Source organism: Nesoenas mayeri, assembly GCF_963082525.1.
Source record: "Nesoenas mayeri genome assembly, chromosome: 11".
Taxonomy (NCBI): Eukaryota; Metazoa; Chordata; class Aves; order Columbiformes; family Columbidae; genus Nesoenas; species Nesoenas mayeri.
The window spans coordinates 19,076,705-19,098,152 of NC_137563.1; the positions used below are offsets into that span (position 1 = coordinate 19,076,705).

Sequence of the window (21,448 nt, forward strand, 5' to 3'; positions counted from 1 at the left end):
TTGCCCATTTCAGAGAGGAATAAAGAAGGAGGGGACTTACTCAAGGTCAGATGGCCTCAATGAAAAAAAATGGAAGATCTCTGCTTAACTGAAGCCCTCTAGATAAACTACTGAAGTTTTACTTTCTTTTTCTCCGTATGAAAATGGAGACTGAGTCAGGGCTGGGCTTATGAGTGCTTAAACTTTAATTTTAATCTTTATTCCTTAATTTTTCACCTCTCTAGAATTTCCTTGCAGCAAAACAAAATACTAGCACTTGCTAGAAACAGCTCAAGCGTTATTTTGCTACTGAGTTCAGTTTCGTATGATGCAACTCTTCGTAAATATTAACTTGTGAGTGGCTACTCGTTTTTGGAACAGCAGTGAGCTTGCTGTGCATTAAGTTAATCAGTACAGGCACACATCTCTTGCGTACTGTATTTGGCAGTCCTCCAGTTCATCCCCCTGTGTCCTGCCAAGACCAACCTGTCTGTTTGCTTCTGTTGCTCCAGGGCCATGACAGCTGGATAACCTCTCTTTTTTTTTTAATGCAAAGGGACAACGAGTCTCGGTCTGTTTGCGTTTGTGTGCTCCAACAGTAAGCACAAAGGTGATGTTAGAGCTCTGCAGTGTCTCTTTGCCATGTTTCCATCCAGCGCTCTGCCTCTGTCTTGTTCCCCAGGTAGGAAAGACCATGGCAGGAGGGTGGAGGGGGTGAAGCAATTGTGACAAGTGCTCTCCCTTTCCGAACTGTGTTGCTAAAGGGATATGAAGCAAAGACACAACTGCAGGATTGCGCAACAGTGGTTCTTAAAGAAAGCAGAGGACCAAAACTCACTTATAAGGCCCTAAAGGTATTGGGGACTGGCAATCGTGTTAATTGTACTTTGACCATTGGTCATGTAGTGTTTAACTCTTTCTAGTATCTTTGCACATGTAGTTGCTGTTACGACACAATATTTAAGCTGCACTTTGGATGTGCACTGGTTGTTGTAATATTGAACTAATGTGAATTACTAATCCTTTTGAAGTTCTAATAACCTTCTTACTACATATGCTCAAAATGTTTTGTACCCAGGCATAGATTAGTTTGGAATTCATCCTGTGTATGAATTTTAATATTACTTAGTTGTTTATGTATAATCTTTTTATGTTCCCCTTTATATTCTCATTCATTGTCTTCCAGTGCAAACCACTTCTCTTCCCCATGTGTTTTTCCCATTTGTTCTCTGGCACGTGTCCTGTTTTGCTCTGGCCAAGGTCATTTCTGAAGTGCAGAACACAGTTTCACCCAGCCTGGCTTGTACAGTTTGAAAAAGTTACCAGCTAGCTAAAGAAAGGGAGAGATGGTGATGGATTGAACCAGATCTTAAATTTGAGGTTGCTTCAGACTGGTTGCTACTCCACATTTCACAGCGTGTCAGGATCCAACAGTGGAAGAAGGGAAGTGACGCAGCCACCTGCAATCCCAAGCTCCCCAAGTGCTGGTTATGTGGCAGCGATGATTTACAGTGGGGTAAGAGCCAGTTGGCCCTGTGGATGTGGCTTTAGGTGGCTTTCTAATAATTAACAATTAGTGTGGCTCAGCTTGGTGTGAATGGGAAGTGCCATGCACAAGAACTGTCACTCCAGAATGTGAGGCAGAAGATGAAATTAGTGACTGACACAGATGCATATATTTCTATGCCTCCACATTTGGCATCCCTGCACAGGCAAAATGTTCTAATAACAGCTCCCCTTGTATACCTTGGATCCACAGAAAAAGAGCTAGTGTTGTGATGAGTAACATACAGAAGACATAGGTGAGTGGTATTTTTAGCCTAGCAATCAAATTTTGAGACACTTCATAGGTTGGTGTAGGCTGGCTTTAGTCATCTTTCGTAGTGTTCACAACGGCTGCTTCTGCACCTCATCACTGACTGACACAAGCTTCTTTCCTCATCTTTAAATTGGTAAGCTTGCCTCTCTAAAAGATTTCTCTTTTTCTTTTGCCTCATGTAAATCGTGAACTCATGGGCCAAGGGAAGTGTCTTGCCTTTGAATGAGCCATCACAGAGGAATGGCTGTTTCAAGACCTTTTTTTGGATGAGTATACAATACAGGACTCTTCTCATGATGTCTGAATATTAAGGGCAGCATTTATTTGGGCAAATTTGGGTCCTGGTCTAATTAAGTAACTGCACAGGCAGATCATTGTGATTTTAATAACACTCAAGAACAAGAAAGTTTTAGCCCTAATTGCAAGATGGGGTCACAAGTAGCAATTTGATGTCTTGTATCCAATCAAGGAGCTTATGTTCAGTGTCTTTTGTTCCCGGTTTGGGCTCTTTCCCTTTTTCCTGTTGACGATTTCTTAAGTGATGGCACAGAAACATCCAATGTCCATTATTCTAATTGTTGTCCCGTTTCAGTTTAAAATGATTTCTGTGTCACATCCAAAAACATATAGGCTCCTTTCATTGCCATGACAACAGCAAGGCATGCCAATGTTAGCAATGTCTGCTGGAAAAAATGTCAGTAAAAGCAAAACTCAGTTAATTGAGATATTTCATATGAAAATCCCATTTTCTGTAATGATCCAAAATTATGCAGCATTGTGGAGAAGTAGTTAAGAACAAGCCCTAGATAAATAGTCTAATGCTGAGTGTTTGGCCCTGGCCTAGGCACAAAAAAAGATCTTAGAAAAGCAGTGAGATTGGAATTGGTCATAGCCCTGGTATAATGTCTGGATCAGAAGATGATAGAGTTAAATGTGGTTACTAAAAATAACGGGTAATTACTATCAGTTTTAGAAAAAGACTTGATGTTCTTTCATTATCATACCTTTCTCAATCATTGCCTAAGATTAGAAGTATATTTGATGAGATCACATAACAATACGTTCAAAACTGATAAATAATTCAGCAATTCATACAAAATAATAGGAGATCATTGATGTAACACGAGTCTTGTAGAGCTTGGTGCTAGAAGAAATCTGCCTTAGTCCCAGTGAAGGCAGGAAGGAGGAAAGCCAGTGGGGTGGGGCTTGAGCGATCTGCGGTTGTCAGGAGGGATTATTTCTGTTTGCAAAAGGAGGTGGGAGCACAGAGCTCATGGAGGCAGCACCTCCAGCCTCCTTTCCCTTGAAACCCGCATGGTTGTGTCAGCTCTTCTGGCCTCTCTCTGTGCTTTGAAATGAAGCTGGAGACCATCTTGGAAATAGAAACCCAGCATTCTGCCCATAGAGAGGCAGTCAGGGGCATTACCTGCTGAACTCTTGAAATGTGTAGGTTTTGAAGACTTCTGCTTAGGCTTGCTATGAGGGAAGGGGAGAAGATGAATGATGTTGCCCACTGAGGATCTGCAATTAAAGGGTTCTCCCATACAACTCTTGTCAATTTTTGTTGTTGTTGTTTTTTTTGCCCTGTTAATTTATAGCTGCAGACCGCTACAGGACTAATGTTTCCTCTGATGTGTCCTCGGGGTGCCCAAAAGATTTTCAGAAGCCTCTGCAATTCCCAAAGGATGGAAGTGCTAAGTTTTCATTTAATGATGGTTTGACTCTCAAATGAGATGGCTGGTTTCTAGTGACAGCCGTAGGCGATGCCAGAGCAAATGCAGAGCTTGTTCCCCTTATTTATATCCTTATTGACCTACTGGTACTGCTGTAGCCTGGGATGCTGTTGGCTTCATTTGGGTTCTCAGGAATTTTGACACTACTTTCCTGCTTCATGTGAGAATTCAAAAAGATAAATTGCAGTGGTCCTTCAGAGGATGTTGGCAGCTCTCTATGGGCTGAAAACCTTATGAAGGTTTGGTAACTGATCTTCCTTTCTTTTTTATTGCCCCCCCTTACCCCCACCTTTAGTTGGCAGTATACTATTTTGCAATAGTAAACATCGGAAATCATGTGGCGAAGATTTTCAAGCCATCTTAGAGAATTAGATACTCTAACAGTCTACATTATAGTCATCATTTATGTTTAAAAATATATATATTTGAAAATGACAGGAAGATTTTTCATTTAGAACATTACTATTAATTTGCTTCCTTGAGTCTTTGCATGTTCTTGGCACCTGGGGTCCCAGTCTGGAGAATGGCTGCATAATGTCTCCAGTGTAACTTAGGCTGAAATAAATGAGCCTCTGTGGAAATAGATACATCTGCATCCAGCCATATTGCAAGGTGAGAGGCCTACACTCGCAGTATTGCAAGGTGCTTGACAAGCTGTATCAAGACTTGAAAAACAAAACAAGAAAACCTTGCAGCTTTATGAACTTATTATCTAGGTGTACATAAAAACATTAAACATTTGCAAACCTAAGAAATTCCTTGAGAACTGTACAACACACGGTTGCTGGTAGAGCCTGCAAGCCATAAAAACCTGCAGTTAATGATAAGGTTTGTCTTCATGCTGTGGTTAACATCATATGTGGGTGTGGGACATGTCAGCATGTTGTAGAATGTGTCTGTTTATTCCGCTTTCTGTTCTGTGGAATGGCAGATCTGCTGGACATTTCTGATTTTAGTGTATTTTGACACATATGTTGTATTTTTAAAGTTTGTTTATTACCAGTATCCCTTAGCGGACATATTTTAAATACTTAAAGAATGCTTGAAAAGGTTTTTATGATTTACCCCATTTTTGGTGATGTTTGCTGTGTGTTTTTTAGCCTGGGTGGGTCAAAGACTATTTCCAAAGCAAGACATTTGGGTTTTATTCTGCTGCAAATAATTATGAATCCATGCGTAGCCTCTTAGGGGGACAGAATTAAAAAGCGGTGAATAGCTGGGATCTGCCCCCAAAGCTGCCAGTCTCATTGATCTACTTTTGGTTGGAACCTTTGTCGTGCAGTGCAATGCCCGCTGCGGGGAGCTGAGGTCTACCCTTGGTAAATCCCCCACCCACTTTATACCTCAGAATAAATGATTATGGATACGTGCTTTGGGCTGAGGGGGCTTGTACAGGAGAGAGGTGCAGTAAAGATGGGCTGTAGGACAAGGACATGGACGGGAACGCGGGTCCGTCTGAGAACAGCAATCAGCAGATGCTAGGGAAGAGAAGGCAGGAGTGAGCACACGGTAGTGAGCCCCCAAATACTCTGGGGCCTTCTGTGGACCAAGGTGTTATTCAACCAGACGAAATGTCTTTGGAAATCCATCTTGTTTTTCTGCAGTCCCTTTCTGATCCCAGGTGAACTTTTGCTACTTAGTGAAGTGTGTATTAAGAAATAATCTCTCTTTTGCTTGTTCTGAATTTGACATCTGCTAGTTCCACTTGTCAGCTTCTAGCTCTTCTGTTGGAAGAGACAGTAAACAACTGTTCCCTGTTCACGCCTTTTTTGGTCGCCAGTCTTGATAAGATTCTGTTATCTTCCTGCCTTAGGCCGATGTATCCAAGCGCACACAATTGCACCTTGCACGGAAGTTTTTCTCTTGCTTCGCTTGTCAGTTTTCCCATTTATTTCATAAAAGTCTTTAACAATGTATACCAATTAAATCATGACATCCCTACCATTGTGTGGACCATAACCAGTCCATGTGGGTATAACTGCAATTTTGCATTGTTTTCTTTCCAGTGTGGCCTCACTGATGTCATTGTTGCTGCCACCGTCTTGGCCTGTAATTCAGGCTTGATGGTAAACTTTACCTATTTTAGACCCAGAATGTCAATCCTCAGTGACATTTTTCCTGCTTTTTATTGTTACCATGTTCCTTTTGTTTAAGCCAAAGCTTTATTTTTCAATCTACTTCTGCTCGTCCAGCAACGTGACCTGTTTTTCCTTTTCTGCGCACTTTGTGCATACACCATCCATTTCTCTTCCTTCCACTGACTTTCCAATACGTCTATTCAATAGGCATCCTCATCTAAATAGGTATTTCATTTCTTTAACCTGTTTTTTAGTTTGCTTTTATGCAAAACCAGCTGTCTGCTATTCCTCACTCTTTAAGGAAACACACACACGTGTTTTGGTGCTATTTTCATTCCTAGCGCAAGCAGCTTGCTCCCGTTTGGCCCGAGAACAGCCACCCCTGCTGCACAGGGATCCCCTGCTCCAGCCCTTCCCTGAGCGAGGGGTTTGGGCCCCTCTTTCTTCTGCACACCAGTGGCTCTTGTTACAGCGTCCCCGCTGGCCCCGATGCGCCACAGCGGCCGCCTGCAGGCTCGGCCAGGGGCTGCGCAGGTGCCCCCCGCTGTCTTGCCGCTGCCCGCTCAGCTGCACCGCAGGACCTCCGGGCCTGTCACTGTGGCTGCGCTGCCGCTGCGTGTCCCCGGTCCCTGCGGCCAGTCCCCTGCGGGCGTTGCTGTCCAGCGTGTCTCGTTGCTGTAACAGCGTGTCCAGCGCCGCGGCCGCGCTCCCTGCTGCCCGCGGGGCTGTGCCGCGTGCCGAGCCCCCGCTGCTGCCGCCCCTCCCGCCGCGTCTCGCTCGGGCCGCGCGCTCCGCTTTCCCGCCGCGCTGCCGGCGGCGGCTCGCGGCCCTGCGCGCGGGGGCGGGCGGGCTCCGGGCGGCCTCGCGAGACGCGCGCGGTAGCCCCGCGAGATCTCGGCGCCGCCCTCCCCCGGCCGCCCGCGTCATGTTTTCTCTTTGACAAGCCGCCGCAGCAAAGGACGCGGCTGCCGGCGGGGACTCGCCGCTCGCCACGGCCTCGTGGAGCACCGGGCTGAGCGCCGCCGCCTCCCCCCGCTGCCCGGTGAGCGCTCGGCGCCGGGGGGGCTGGCGAGCTCGGCCCCCGGTGCGCACAGGGGCGGGAGGGCCTGAGCGAGCCCGGCGGGGGAGGGGGGTTCTCAGCGCCGCTCCCCACCGAAACCAACCGCCGTCGTGCGGGGCGCGGCCGCGGGGGGGCAGCTCCGGCCCCGCTGCACCCCGGCACGGCCCCCCCCCGCCGTGTGGGGCGGAGGCTGCACCCCCCGTGCCGCCGAGGGGTTTGGGGGAGCGCGGGGGGCGAGGCCGCAGCTCCGGCTGCAGCGGCCGGGCCGGGGGTTCGGTGCGGCGGGGATGGGGACACGGGCGGGCAGGGAGGCCCTCAGCTGCCGGCGCCCTGTTGCTGAGGGTGGGAGAACGGCGGGCGGCCGGCAGCTCTGCCTTTGTAGGGAGAGGAGGAGGAGCAGGGGGCTTTTTGTGCCTCTTCAGAGCGGTATCAGCTGTACAAAATCTGCGCTGGGATCCGCGGAGCCTGCGCTTTCCCCTTGAGCCTCATGAGCGCGGTGGTAGCGTGGCTGTACGTTCTTTCCCCAGTGTTAAATGCGCCTCTGGCTGTGTGCATCCTGGGTGGATCTGGCTGCTGTCACAAAATGCTGCCTGAAATCTGTCATGTTGGCCTTTGTTAACTATGTGTATGACTAGAGGTGTTCCGTGTATCTCCACATCTGTCACTTGAATCGCATCGGCTCCCCTTGGCTTATTTGCTGGCTCTTATTTGCAGTACTGAAAAATTATACCTATACTTTTGCATATAGATTATTTACTTTGTATTGTAAAGCAATGCCTTAGCAGGTGTATTATTTTATTTTAAATTGCATACAGTTAATTTATTTTATAAATTATTCTATACAAGCTGCTTTTGACTTTTTTTTAGGGGCAGAACCCTATTGTTACGCTCTCTCCCATTCACAGTGTACATAGGAGAGGTTCATGTGCACATGGTGAAACATCTTCAGCTGCTGCTTTAGACCTGTTCTTCATGTCACATATCTAAGCTGATTGTTGCTTCATGGACTATTTAATTTGCTGTAGCAGGGACCACGTGCTCTATATGTGTGCATACATATTGCATACATATATGTGCCTGTGTATTCTCACTCTAATTATTTTCTCCCATTATATTGCCTCATTCTGCTATGTATATTAATTGTATTCTCACCGTGTCATGAGGTTGATCGGCGTTGTAGTTTAGCAAGATATTCTATGTTGTCACTTTATAACAAAAATGTAAAACTATAAATTTACACATACTGATTTTGACGGTCCTTGTTAGACGCCCCATATAAACCACATTATCTCCATTGCACGGGCATGTGGGACTGTGGAGGGCTTGGATCTCAGGGTTGAGTCTCACATAATCATGGGGGAAAATCTAATAGACATTAAATCTGAAAAGACAGATTGTGTACCTGGTCAGCCTGCTACTGCTTCCCAGTATTCTAAGAGGAATCTATCAATTTGGTATGAAAGATTAAAAGCTGTGCAATGTTAACATGCTACAGGACTGAAGAAGGGCATTGCCAGTCTCCTGGATCCTTGCACTTACGGGGAATTTGTGAGGTGGCTTTGTACACAGTAGTCGTCTCTCAGAATGAAACATTTTAGGGCTCTTCCTCTCCAAGCATAAACAAAGCTGTGTATGTTTGAGGCTTTCCTCTTTGCTCTTATTTAAATGCATTGTGTTTGTTTTGTTCATTGTCTTAACATTAAGGATAACCATTTTCTTGTGGCTGGAAGTAAGTAAGTTGAAGGGGGGGTGGGCGTGTTGAAATTTTTTTCTGCAAGGTGTGTAAAGGAGGTATTGATATCTAGTTGTTAATTAAGAGTAATAGGGATATAAAGTCTTGGACTGACTTTGGCTGAAGGACTGCCTGGCATAGGAAGAGTGTAACACAGCATTTTAAAGTTAATTTAACCCTTGAGCTGAAAGGTAGTTTACCAGTGAAAGCTTTTTTTCCCCTGTTATTTCAGAACTGAATTAAATGGATACTAATTGACTAGAAAAGGATTTAAGTGGCCTGACTAAAAATCTCAGTTGTTTTCTGTCTTTAGTTTGCCAGTTACAAATAACCATAATCTTCATTTTTGGAGAAAACAGTGCAGGGGTGTTCTGCTTGTTTTAAAGTATCAGTGATGACTGAAGTGGCACCATTTTACAGATGGAGACAACTAGATGTGAAATTAGTCTTTGTGTTTTGGTAGTAAAATTAAAAGTATATACATTTAGATACTTTTGTTTAAGATTCACTTTTAGTATTCCAATCTTTCTTTCCATTTTTAATATAATTATTCTTATAATTGTGGAGTAGAGAAGTATTTTTATCTTCATTTTAGAAATAAGTAGAAGACAAAAAATATTAGTGGAGCAAGCATTTGAGTTTTGGTCATGGGTTGTTACAAAGTCATTATCCTTTCAATACATCAGTCCTCATTTAGATACTGTACAGATACTCAAATCTTCCTCTGTTTATATAACTGGAAAGGTTTTTATCTCGTGCTAGTATGTTTTAGTTAGATGTAGGGTGCATTTGTCTGTGGCTGATTTGACTTCCTGGTGTTGAAGTCATCGCAGTGAGAGGTGAGTACAGTGTTGGTTATGTTGCTTTCTCATGAGTGGTTCTCAGAAGTACTCATACTCTGAAATTGTGGCCAGCTTTTCTTTTTTCTGTCTCCCTGTAGTGGCTGACAGTCATATGGAACATTCAAATCTAGCACGAGTTTTCTCTTTATAAACATCTAAAGTAGCCCTCAGCAAATGAAGCTCCACTTACCTGGGGCTGCTGAAGTAACTGTCTGTGTGGTGCAGCTGCTCACTGGGCATCACTGTAACCCTTGGAATTTCTGAAGATTAAAAAAAAACCCCAGAACCCAGTGGCTATGGAATTTGCCAGTGAGCAGCAAGTGTAATTGTGGCCTGGGCCCTGGCCAGGTATATTCTCTGGACTTGACTGCCTGTCGTGATTGACCTGATGTCATCAGGCTTATTGGGAATGTGTTCACATGGCTCAAGCAATCATGTTCTCTGCTGGAAGCTGGAATTAATTTACTGTTAAAGAAGAGCCTACTGTTTGAGTCCTCCTTACTACTAATAAAGGGGGTTTTTTATTGTCACCACTGCATAATACAGAAATTTCATCCTCAAACGTTTCCTTACAAATGCATGAATTTATACAACAGAAGTTTCTTTTTTAGTTAGTTATACTGGGAGTACTTTGAGTCAAGAAGTTGAAATGTTAACACAAAGTGTATACTTCTGCATTTAAGTTGCAGTCTAGCTCCTGAGTCTTTTTTCTTTTTTACACTCTGAAACAAGAAGTTGCCTATTGAAGTAAAAATGGGCTCAATTGTATTTTAGAGTAGAATTACCTACACCTTATTCACTGTATGCCAGAGGAAGAAGTGATTCAAAATCTTGCTAAGAGCACCATCAGATAATTAGGTTATAAGTCACCCCTGGAGGTCATACAGTCATGGAACCTCACCTAGGTGACCTCACCCAGGCGTTCCTGTTCCAGCAGGGGGATTGGACTAGATGATCTTTTGAGGTCCCTTCCAATCCCAAACATACTGTGATACTGTGGTAATCACAGACTGGTTTGGGTTGGAAGGGACTTTGAAAATCATCTGGTTCCAGTCCCCCTGCCATGGACAGGGACACTGCTCACTAGAACATGTTGCTCAAAGCCCTGTCCAACCTGGCCTTGAATTCTTCCATTGATGGAGCATCCACAGGTTCCCTGGCAACCTGTTCCAGTGCCTCGCCACCCTCATTATAAAGGATTTTTCCACTATGTCCAATGTAAACCTACCCTTTTTCAGTTTAAACCCATTGTCACTACAGGCCCTGATAAAAAGCATCTCTCCATCTTGCTTACCTGCCTCTTTCCTGTATCCAGAAGGGCTGCAGCACCCCCCCTCTGCTGCCAGCAGACCTAACTTGGTAGGTAAATGAGATCACTGACCTGGTTGAATTTTGAATATCTACACCTATGCAGATTTTTCAGTTTCATATCCATTGCTGACTTTCTTGATTTAAAATAGTGATTACAAGTAAAAAAATCTATTAGTAATTTTTCTAGTTTTTAGTAAAAATAATGTCTGTTCCTGTGTCTTCTTGTGGTTGGAAGCACCAAGACTACATGGTTAGTAGTAGTACAAGTTAGTAGCAGTACAAATGATCGTACCTTTGGGAGAGAGTGGTAGTGATAAAACCTCCCCAGGGTTTTCAGGCCTTTCCCAGTGCAAGATCAGGCACCTTTCTTCTCTCCAGTTGTTGGAATGGGGATTTCTGCTTCTGAGCTCCTCTTTTTACTAACTGCTTTTGATGATTATGTCTGTGGACTGTCTTCCAGTATATATATATATATATATGTTTCAGTATACTGGAAAGCAAAGTTGATAGTTGGCTGTAGAATTAATCTGAATTAGGCTATCAGTAATTTGGTTTCCATATGCTGAGCAGAAGGCTAATGCAAGGAGGAAAGCTAGTGGACATTCTGACCAGTACAGACAGATCAATTAATGTTAGTGTGTGCTTTGTTGTAATGTTTTTCTTATGAGTGAAGAACAATCTGCTGTAGCTGCTCTTCTTGCTTGTTCTTTCTGGTGTAGTTCCTTTTGGTCGTCATTCTCCTGTTCCAGATTTGTAGGGGACCATGGCTTATTTTTTCTGCCTTGTTTTACTGCCCATCTCCTATTATCTAGCACCTCTCTCCTTTTCCTTTTTTTATTTTGCTCTAATGTCTCTTTAGTTTCAGTTCTCTGTTGATTTGTAGTAATATCTCTACTGTGTCAGTACTTTCTGATTTATCATTTACTCTTTTTCTTTTCCGTGGCCGTTTTGTATAGATCCCCATTCATCTCACATCTGTCATGACACTGCACGTAGACTAAATGTATTGGCCAAAAAAGAACATTTCAGGAGCGTTACCTTGCACAGTGATCTACAGTGCTTTTTATACATGAGTAAAATTTTGAATAAACAACTCTATTAGGCAACAGTATATCCTGTTACCATTGGTTTCAACTGTCATAGTTTGCCCTGGCCATGAGCAATATGGAACATCTTGCAGGTTTTGCGTTGCTTGTAGGTTTTACATTGTTGGGCTTTGACAAGGCAGGATTGGAATTTAATTTTATTTCTGGTTTCTAAATTAACCTCTGTAGAAAAAGGTTGTAAATGTTTGGAGCCCTGATATATGCTGCTAAATTGTATATAGACCACCCTTTATTTATGAAAAAAAGGAAAGCAAATGAAACAGTTTGCTTTTCTTGTAGTTTTACTTTCAGATAGTAAGACTTGAATAACGATTGCAAAAATTGCTGCATTCTACCAGTAGTGTCTGCCTTGTAAGAAGTCTGAAAGACTGCACTGGTAAAAAGTTCAGGTGATGCGTCATTTTATGATGGAATGTTAGGAACTGTTGGGACTGGAACTCAGCAAAACCAGAAAACAGCCCTTCTGTGCACAGATCCAAGGTACAGCTGGATCTGGAGTTCCGCGTGCAGTTCTGGAGTCATACAGATGAACATACAGATAATATACTGATACTGTAGGTATGTGATTATATCAATATAGATGATAATATAGCAATAAAGGAACTAAAAAAGTGGTAAAGAAGTATGGTATGGATGATTAGAGGGATGCAGTGCGTCTGTGGAAAGAGAGAATCTTTGGTTTCAGTTGATGCTGCGCAGGAGAAATAAAATAACCACATTTTTTGTGTGTCAGTTGTATTAGGAATTGGACAGAGTATTAAGATAATAACTTAGTAGATTTAGATACAGAACAAAATCTTTGTTTTACTGCTAAGAATGTTACATTTATGTGAATTAACAAAATGTATAAGGGTTCTAAGCGCTTATGCTGCAAAACTGAAATGTCGTGACTTTGAAGAGATTCTACTTGTATAATAGAATTGTAGTATTATCATCAAAGTGGGGCAGCAAATAGAAACATATTGCATCAGGTTTTCAGTCATATTTCAAATAGATGACTGTTCCAGACCTGGGATCAGCTATTTGTACAGAACTTCCGCTTTATTAAGAACCCATCTAAGAAAACATCCCAGTAAAAAGTTTTTGAATAGTCAGTCTCACTTGCAGTGGATGAATTTAATTATGTTCTTAATGAGCTAGTAGAATTACCTAATTATTCTGATTGCGAAACCTTTCCTGAGTTTTGTGCAAGCCACAAACACCTTGATTATTTTTGCCCATCTGCAGAAATTATTTCTCAGTGTTGCAAACGAAGATTTAACTACTCTTAGCAGAATTAAGAGCTGTTGTACGCCCTGGCTGCCATCTGTTTAAATATTAAATTTTCTAATCCCTTTCAGAAGCCTCCCGGGTGACATCATGCTTGAAGTACCTCTGACACAGTTTGCTGTGGGACCACTCATGTTGAAAATAGTAAACAGAACTGCTGTGAACTTGAGAAAGATCATTGTCTGTGAACACACACTGAAGAACTCTGTCCTTTAGAAAGACACTAATCTGCTTATTTGTTAAAGTTTTTATTCTCTTGCACTCCATTCAGAAAATATCTTTACCTATACATTGGGGAAAGGTGGTATAATGTTACTGTGAGGCAGTAAATAGAATTCAGGCGTGCGAGTTTCATAACTGGTTCTTTACACGATCTTTAGTTTTTCTGTTTCCTGCCTTTGATTTGACTGTATGGACTGTATTTGATTGTATTAAAGACTGTATGGACTTCCAGCTGCTTATGTTACAAGCTTTTGTAATCAGGTTCCCATAAAGTAAAGTTAAATGTAGTCAGTGCCTTACAAAGGTTGCTGAAATTGCTAATTGCAGAGAGGAGAGAGTGAGTGCTTGTGAGGTTTATTTTTCCTCTGAGGAAGCTTTTGATTTTTAGGACATGTAATGTTTGCAGCTTTATAGGTGCAGTTTTTCAAGAGCTTTGCAGAAAGTAAAGCTTTCAGCTGCTTTTGTAGCAGTTGTAAGAGTCTGAGCACTTAGGTCTGTCAGAATAATGGGGTTTGTCTGTGTTTGATTTCTGCTGTAGTCAGACCAAGTTAAAGAACCATGCGGTAATATATAGCTTTGTTAAATTCTGACCTTGTTAGTGTCTTCGGTGCGTGTGTTAGAGTCACTGCCCTAAGAAAGTGTGTTTTCTTCATATTGATTTGAGATACTGTATCTCATTTTATGCATATTGATTCTTAGACTGTGGTTCATCAAGAGGTGCTGTCATCTTGTTTCCAGAATTCAGAAGCTTCTGGATCATACTTAATTTTTTTTTTTCCTTACCTTTTTAATCTATTAATTTGCAGAAATTAATCCTGGTTTTGCTGTGGAATATTAGATCTTAACCCTTTGTAAATACTGAAGTAATTCTCTAGCTCTTCCCACATATCTTCTAGGTTTTCGGGTAGGCTGCCGAGGCTTGTTTTAATTGCTTTATACCTAATATTTATGCAGGGAGTGAATAATCTTACATTTTATTCACTTAACAGTGTTAAATTTCTTTCTTCTACTATTCTAAGAGTTGCTCAAATCTTTTTTATGATTACAAGTGATAATATCTCTGGTTTATTCTCTCCAGAAGCATTCTACTAACTTACTATTGAGTCATAATATTGTTTCCTACAACAAATGATTCTCTCCTCTTATTTCTCTGGCTGGCATGCCATGCTTTTTCTGAGCAGAAAAATATGCCGGCCTTTTCCAGATCTTCAAGTAAGAGGTTTTTGTGTCTTGTATACATTTATACTTGTAGGAGTTTGTGGTGATGACCTGATAGTCAAACCTTCCTCACTTGTATAACTCAGAATGAGATAATTGTATTAAAGAGATGGACATTGTGCAAGACACGTTTCCAGTATTTTTGGTTATCATAAAGAAATATTTACAAAATCTCTTAAAAATGGGGGGTTTGTTTTGAAACACTTTATATAGCTTCTGTCCCATCTCCACCTTTCTTTAATTCATCACAGAAATCTTCCTGTTAGATCTATACGTAGCACATTCTCAGTAGTTTTTTTTATTAATCTGAACTATAGAAAGCAGCTTCCTGTTTACTTCTATTAGGATAAGTTTGTCAGCTATGTGGAAGCAGCTCTTGGGTGACAAATTCAAGTATGTCCCGTAATTTCCAAGCTGCCGTGGAAAGGGAAGACCACGGAAATTCTTTCTGGGAGGTTGTGTACACACTCTGTCCAGGGCAAATCTTCCCTGCTAAGCTCAGAAAAAGGATCTTTATAACCTTATAAGCTCTGACCTTCAACCCCATGCTGAAGTCCTTTAAAAATTATTATTCCCCCGTGACCCCAAAAAACATTTATAGCAGGATACCTATTTTGTTATATCTCCTAGTCAGTTTTACCTCAGGGTATTACTCATGCATTCATACAGTTGGTGGCTTGGTATTGTATATATAAAATAAACAAGCTGGGATTAATTACAAGATAAGTTCCCCTTTCTGTTTCTAAGTGTTTGAATTGCTGTGGTGACAGAGAGAAGAAAGGAGCACTATTTGTAAGTTATCATTGCATAATTTATTTCTGTTTCATGGAAAAACTTGTAAAATTAGTTACATGCATCTCCAGTCCTTTATTTTATTCTTATTCAAGATACAGGGATAGTTACTATTTCCTTAGAAAATACGTAGGTTTCCTCAGTAAAAGCATTTACTGTTTGGCCTGTTTCATTAGTGACAAAAACTTAAATTGAAAGCTTATTTGTTCAATATTCTGTTGTACTTAATGATTACTTGTAACAGACCTTGCACATGTTAATTCATGTGATTGATTAGTTATTTTAGGCAAGCTTACATGTAAAAAATGAATACTTTTTGTGATCTGTAAGAAGTAGGGGGTGGTTTCAGGATGAATTAATCCCTGTTTAAGAAAACCAAACTCAGAAACACTGAATATTTTAAATCCTTTAAAAATATTTGTTAGGCCACTGCAAAGTGTATTCTTTCCCTGAAATATGCCCACTTTCATCTTTTTCTCTATATTTTAACTCAAAAGGGAAGATGTATTCATTATTATTAACATTTACTCTGACAAACACTTGCAGGTTCTTGTTTATTTGTGTTTTTTTGGTGTGTTTTTTTTTTTGACACTGTCTAAACCAAAACCTTTATAAAAATCATGGTGTAAGGAAACAGAATAGAACAATATGGAAAAAGGGGAACTTACATTTTTTGTAAACGTTCATTCTCTCTGAGTTCTTGGCCATGTGGAAATGTGTGCCAACTGTGTAATTATTATAATTTCATAATGCTTATAATTGCTTGTAAGTTGATTTATTTGCATTTGAAATGTAGCCTATTATCTTCTATTTATGCTTACTAATTATTGCAAGATGTGAAGACTTCATCCTGAGCTTAGAATTTGAGTGATAGTGGCATAAGCTAATTCATATATTTGGTGTTAGTTTGTTTATAGAATGGGACAAACCATGAACAGGCCAGAAGAGGCAGCTGGTTTGTACTTTGGTGCTTGAAAAGAGGGTCTGAAACGTGGGGGGTACTCACTCATTGTAGTTTGGAAGCTGTATGTTCGTCTTTGGGTGCACTTTAAATGGTGGACTAATAAAAGAGATTCTTCGTGCTGCGTGGAAGTTCCATGTTTCTTATAATATTGAGAGCTCTCTTAAGCATATTTTCTTTTACTGTTTAAATAATCTACTCTCCCCTTATCTCAGGAGAAAAACCCTCTTGATTATGTTCCTCTTATTTTCACAGGTTTCATTTTAGAGTCATTTTCTTCTCAATTCCTTTCATATGATGCAAGGGAAAACCAGCGGTTAGTCTCCCAATTGAAAACCACCTTCTTGGCTGGCATTAAGTTGGATAAGAAATACCCAAATTCTTTTGTCCAAATAATGTTTGTAAGGAATGAAGTTGACGACCTTCCCTTTGGTTTTGCTGAGGGTAGTCTCAGGCTTGTATTTTTGCTTTAGTTTATTTCATGTTTCTTGTTTACTCGTGGTGTAACTAAGTTTCATTGGCTACACTTGAATAGTGTTCCCACTTAACTGTGTTTCTGATTTTTTTTTCTTAGAGCCAGCTCTTAGGCAGAGCTTTTCCAGATTAGTTTTTAGTGTTATGACAAAGAACTTGGAATTCTGAGTTAACTAAGGCTGCCTTCAGAGCTTGTTTGCTACTTTCAGATCTATTCTACTGCAGCTCAAGTTGCTGCCACTGTTATTTTGAAAAAAAAAAATCTACTTCCAGGATATATAGAGCTTGTTTTTTAGGATTTGGTATTTTAATTTTGTCCTAACTGTTCCCTAGAACAAGCTTTTAAAATAGGTGTTATATTTGGTAAGACTGTCTTGTAATCCTTGTTCAGCTTGAGTTTTAAGCCCTTTTTAGTTGACTTACTGATCAGCAACAGTAAAAATATATGTGGGTATTTATTCACCCCAAATGGCTATTTGCCCAACAGGAACTGTGGTTATAACAGATAGGACAAATGAGTTGTGTTGGAAATTCTCACTGTTTACTTCATTTTTTTTTTTCCTGAGGAGCAGTAGAAAACACAGAATAAGAGAAAGAAAACTGGGCTTTTGTGGTTCATGTTTTATTAAGGTAAATAGATTTTTCTCCACCTGGTGCTGGACAGATACATTTTTATGTAAAGTAGAATATGAAAAAAATCTTTAATAATTCTAATTTAAAAACCTGCATATCTGGAAATTATGCAATAGGTAACGTTCAAGGCAGCATCTTGGTTAAGTCCTAGCTTTTTTGAATTAGCGAGAGCTGTTCACGTGGAAGATTTGGAGGTTTATTACGTGTAAAATGTTGGCTAGTGATTTCACAGCAGAGTAAGTTCTTTTCAGATTGTTGAAAGGAATACTTTCTCTAACTGGAGTCTTAGAATATGAAAATACAAACACATAACAAAATGTGATAGGGCTGTTTTTAACGAGGAACAATTGTTGCAATTTCCAAAAGATCTTTTGATTGCTTTTTTTTTTTTTTTTTTAGAAGAGAAATCCCAGAAAGTTCTGTTAACTTTGATTTCAAAACGCATCAGTGAGTATATTCACGTGGCCTTTCAAAGTTAAACGTAAGGCATTTGACACGGTCTCCCACAGCATCCTCACAGCTGAACTGAGGGAGTGCGGTCTGGATGACCGGGTAGTGAGGTGGACTGGGAACTGGCTGAAGGGAAGAAGCCAGAGAGTCGTGGTCAATGGGGCAGAGTCCAGTTGAGGCCTGGATCTAGTGCAGTGCCTCAGGGGGCAGAACTGGGGCCAGTATTATTCAATATATTCATCAGTGATTTGGACGAGGGAATAGAGTGACTGTCAGCAAGTTTGCTGATGACACCAAGCTGGGAGCAGTGGGTGACACTGGAAGCTGTGCTGCCATCAGAGACCTGGACAGGCTGGAGAGCTGGGCAGGGAGAAATTTAATGAAATATAACAAAGGCAAGTGTAGAGTCTTGAATCTGGGCAGGAACAACCCCAGGTTCCAGTATAAGTTGGGGAATGACCTATTAGAGAGCAGCGTAGGGGAAAGGGACCTGGGGGTCCTGGTGGACAGCAGGGTGACCATGAGCCAGCACTGGGCCCTTGTGGCCAGGAAGCCAATGGTACCTGGGGTGGGTTAGAAGCGGGTAGTCAGTAGGTCAGAGAGGTTCTCCTGCCCATCTACTCTGCCGTGGGGAGACCACACCTGGAATCTTGTGTCCAGTTGTGGCCCCTCAGTTCCAGCAGGACAGGGAACTGCTGGAGAGAGTCCAGCGCAGCCACCAAGATGCTGAAGGGAGTGGAGCATCTCCCGTGTGAGGAAAGGCTGAGGGAGCTGGGGCTCTGGAGCTGGACAAGAGGAGACTGAGGGGTGACCTCCTTAATATTTACAGATATCTAAAGGGTGAGTGTCAGGAGGATGGAGCCAGGCTCTTCTCGGTGACAACCAGTGACAGGACAAGGGGCAGTGGGCTCAAACTGGAACACAAGAGGTTCCACTTAAATTTGAGAAGAAACTTCTCCCCAATGAGGGTGTCAGAGCCTGGCCCAGGCTGCCCAGGGAGGTTGTGGAGTCTCCTCTGCAGACATTCCAACCCGCCTGGACACCTTCCTGTGTAACCTCATCTGGGTGTTCCTGTTCCATGAGGGGATTGCACTGGATGAGCTTTCCAGGGCCCTTCCATCCCTGACATTCTGTGACTCTGTGATTCTGTGTATTTTCTTTTTGCCTGCACATAGAAAGAAATGCCTTTGCCCATGCTCCAGAGCAGTTATAAACCTTATATTTGTGGTTCTCCAGCAACAAGCCGGAGGAAATAAACCCTCCCTATGAACTGTGCTAGCCATTGTCACTTAGTTTCTGGTTGACTACAATGATATGTAGTTACTACACTTAAGCTTGAGACAGAGATAATTTACATTTGTATTCAGAGAGCATTTTCAGGATTATATGAAATCAGCTTGTTGGCATCAGTGCATCTGGTTAAAGACTGCTGCCCGTCACGCCAACCGAATGTTGTTTCCAAGAAGGACCAACACATTTCTTTTGAAAGTTGCAGTAGGAGAGTAGGTCACTACTAAGAGCTCAGATTCAAGCTTCAGTCTCTAATTTTAGAGGTGTGTACAAGGGGAAGGGAAAAAGTCTAACAGTTTTCAGTAAGAGGAGCGTTATTTGCACCTTGGAGGTACATGAGCCAACTTAGAAATTTCTGAGTGAAGAATAGCTGGTGTAAGTATAACATAAAGCAAACAAACAAGTCTTTATTTAAGTAACTTCTTAATGCCACTAGATTCCCATGTATTGCCTCTTGAGAAAGCACTAGCTTTGTCACTGAAAACCAGAGTTTGGAAGTTTGCATTAATTTACCTCACAGTCAAATGGTAGTTAGTGAATCCTTTCTTCCTGATAAATGAAACAATGGTGCCTTCTCTTTGTGAGCAAGGTCCTAGATGTAGTAATACCCATTGGTGTCACTTGGAGGCCAAGCTGTTGGTGTGTTTTGTAGTACGAGGAAACGGAAGGTGTGTCTCGTATGAAATGCAAAGAATGCTGTGGCCTCTGAATGGTGCTTAATGGTTGTGTGATGGCGTGTGTAAGGATTTTGCTGTAATACAACTGAACTTACTTGGGCAGTGTTCAGTGAGGCTTGAATAAAGCTTTTGATGCAGGTGCTAATCTATTTTAGAGAAAATTTGGGAGGAATAAAATCAAGCATTTAATAGCACAGAATTAGCTTTTGGATGTATATTGTACGTATATTGGCAGACGAGCTGTAGTGTAGTTCTCCGGTTATTTTTTTTTTTTGGAATGTGAAAAGTCAACTCTGAGAGAGAACCAAGTTGCATTATGTGTTATCCATTGCACTAGAGATGTAGTACGCCCATCCTCTCAGTAGATGGCAGAGAGATTCCCTCCGCCCCCTGAGATTTAAATTACGTCAAATAGGGCTCAGACTACCAAAGAACACAAACATCTCCTTCAGAATATTATATTACTTTTTGGTGAAATTGTAGTACATTAGAACTTGAAGGGTCAAAGAACAGAAGCTGATCATTCAGAACCTGTGTAAGCCATGGTTAATGATTATAAAACAGGAGTCAGGTCTGTTCTGTATAGTAGGAGGTAAAGCATTTGTAGGTTACTCTGAACAACACTTCTGAAAAGGGCAGTTTAAAAACACTCTTTTGCTTTGGAAAGGCCTACTTCCGTATTATTATTATGACAGTTCGCATCAAGAATCCTCTTGAAGAAACTGGAGTTCTAACTGCTACCAGCATTAAAATGATTAACTGAAGTGTCTCTTTGGGAGCATAGTGTTCTTTTTATTTATTCACTTTTAAAAATGTTCTCAGACTTAGCCATAGGAAAGCCCTGGACTCAACTAGTTTTGATCAGTCTGCGTTCTTGTATGGAGGAAAGTTTTTCAAGCTCTTTTCTTTTTTTTTTTTTTTTTAATTAGTTTGGACATTTTTTTGGTCACATTATCAATGCTTTTACTTTTGCAGTTCTTGAATGTTATATAAATGGTAACTAAGAAACACTGATTTTTAATGACTATGCTGTTATTTCGCATGAACATAGTTCTTGCAGTTTCTGTTTTTGCTGGTGAGTTCAAAAGCTGTTTACTGAAAATACTGTGTTTATGAGGGTTAAAACAAGAGGGACAAAACAAGAATAAAAAGTCATTTTATTGGAATACAGAAACCTCAAACTTATTACAGAGGGGCACCTGGGGAAGCAAAGCAGGTGGGGAGGGGGGTTGCCCATGGCCCCAAAATGGAACCTGCTTCCAACCCTTGTCATCTTTTCTGTCCCCTGCCTCTGCCTGACGGTGACACAGATTGCTTAGGGTTTGTTATTGTGATAGAAATCTCTTCAGGGAAGATCTTCATGCTAGCCTGAAACAATTGTTTTCCTAGGAGAATGACAACATGAGACTAGAAGAATTCTCTGTTGAGTGTCAGAATTTATCATACTCCATTTCAAAAGTGTTTGCTGTTTCCGTTAGAAACTCATTGTAGAATTTAACTGGGAACAAACTTCTGAGTTTTTCAGTTTAAATTCATTTGTGATTGTTTCATACCCATTTGGTCTTATGCCCATATTCTCCTTTTGCTTATTTAGCCGCTCCCACCCCCTTTTTTCTCTGCTGTATTTATGGACCAGATCTCATGTTATTTAATTTTTATCATACATTTACTTATTTTGATTTGGTATACTGAAAAGCCACACTCTCAGTCTTGCATTCAGGCTAGATTCTCTGTCGTGCTAGATCAGAGGAATAATGTTTTTCTCTGCATAAGGCAGTGTCAGTGTTTAATGAGTTCAGGAT

The 21,448-nt window shown here is 41.3% G+C and overlaps 1 protein-coding gene across 11 annotated transcripts in view; it reads left to right on the forward strand.

Annotated features, from left to right (window-relative positions):
* Positions 1-21,448, forward strand: part of HERC1 (HECT and RLD domain containing E3 ubiquitin protein ligase family member 1) — a 109,495-nt gene that overhangs the window by 11,380 nt on the left and 76,667 nt on the right. For 10 of the 11 annotated variants that reach the window (XM_080351061.1, XM_080351065.1, XM_080351062.1 and 7 more), the window contains exon 1: positions 6,553-6,651. The exons of the other annotated variant lie outside the window; for it this stretch is intronic. The gene's annotated coding sequence lies outside the window, so the exon portion shown is untranslated. Of the gene's footprint in view, positions 1-6,552; positions 6,652-21,448 lie in introns of those variants that run through there. 11 annotated transcript variants of the gene reach the window in all.